The following is a 1,895-nucleotide window of genomic DNA, read 5'->3' on the forward strand; positions in this document are numbered from 1 at the left end:
CATAAATCACAGCAAGATCCTCTTTGGCCCACCTCCTAGAGTAATGAAAATAAAAACAAAAATAAACAAATGGGACCTTGAAACCTAAAAGCTTTTGCATAGCAAAGGAAACAATAAATAAAATTAAAAGATAACCCTTGAAATGGGAGAAAATAATTTCAAATGAAACAACTGATAAAGGATTTTCCTCCAAAATATAACAGCAGCTCATACAGCTCAATACCAGGAAAAAAAAAATCAAAAAATAGGCAGAAGACCTAAACAGACATTTCTCCAAAGAAGACAAAGAGATAGCTAATAAACATATGAAAAGAGGCTCAGCATCACTAATTATTAGAGAAATGTAAATCAAAACTACAATGAGGTGTCACCTCACACCAGTCAGAATGGCCATCATCACAACATCTACAAAAAATAAATGCTGGAGAGGATGTGGAGAGAAGGGAACCTTCTTGCACTGTTGGTAGGAATATAAATTAATACAGCCACTGTGGAGAATAGTATGAAGGTTCCTTAAAAAAACAGGAGTAAAGCTACAGCATGACTCAGCAATTGCATTACTGGGTATATATACTGAGGAAACTATAATTGAAAAAGACACATGCCCCAATGTCCATAGCAGCATTATTTACAATAGCAAGAATATGGAAGCAACCTAGATGTCCATCAACAGATGAATGGATAAAGAAGATGTGGTCCATATATACAATGGAATATTACTCAGCCACAAAAAAGAAAAAAAACTTGAGTTAGTTCTCGTGAGGTGGATGAGCCTAGAGAATACTGGAGTGGGTTGCCATTTCCTTCTCCAGGGGATCTTCATGACGCAGGGATCGAAGCTGGGTCTCCCGCGCTGCAGGCAGACTCTTTACCGTCTGAGCCACCAGGGAAGACCATACAGAGTGAAGTAAGTCAGAAAGAGGAAAACAAATATTGTATATTAATGCATATATATGGAATCTAGAAAAATGGTACGGATGAACCTATTTGCAGGGCAGCAATGGAGATGCAGACATAGAGAACAGACCTGCAGACACAGTGGTGGTAGGAGACAGTGGGTCGAATGGAGAATGTAGTATAGACATATCTACACTATCATGTGTAAAATAGATAGCTGGTGAGAAGTTGCCATATTACACAGGGAGCCCAACCAGGAGCTCTGTGATGACCTACAGCGGTGGGATGGGGAGGGGGAGGGAGGCTCAAGAGGGAGTGGATGTATATATGACTGATGTGTATTGTTGTATGGCAGAAACCAACACGACATTGTAAAGCAATTTTCCTTCAATTAAAATACAAATTTTAATAAAAGGGAAAAAGTGGGTTGTGTGCCATGCAATTGATGTTAGGCAGTGATCTAATAAAATGCAAGGTTTAAAGGCACTAAGAGTGTGTGTGTGTGTGTGTGTGTGCAGGGAGGCAGCATAAGGAGGAGAGTATAATGGGGTTCAATAAAGTGGGGAGTTCAGGAACTAAAGGGACATAGGACTCAGAATGCCTTTTACTTCTGGTTTTCTTCAGCCCTTAGCCACAGTGCACTCTGGTCATACTCAGTCTAAAGTGGATCCTGACAACAACAGTAGCTCACTTAGAGCTACTGAACATTAAACACATTCAGAATATCCTCAGGGAACTTTCTGGTCCTTAACAAGGAGGAAGACTTTGTTATGTTTTGAAAACCAGAGCTTTCAAATTGACCAGGCTGGTACATAGGCACAGGAGGATCCTATGGCACACCTGCTTGATTCTCAGCTGTGCCAACTCTGACGGAATCATATATTTCCTCATAGCTCCTTTTATCCCATTTTATAAAAGAGCAAAAAAAAAAAATCCTCTACAAATGACAGTTCTATGCTGTGCATGTAAAACTGACCTTGTTTTCCCCTGACACATCC

This window comes from Bison bison, unplaced genomic scaffold (assembly GCF_000754665.1).
Source record: "Bison bison bison isolate TAMUID 2011002044 unplaced genomic scaffold, Bison_UMD1.0 scf7180017864388, whole genome shotgun sequence".
NCBI classification, from domain to species: Eukaryota; Metazoa; Chordata; class Mammalia; order Artiodactyla; family Bovidae; genus Bison; species Bison bison.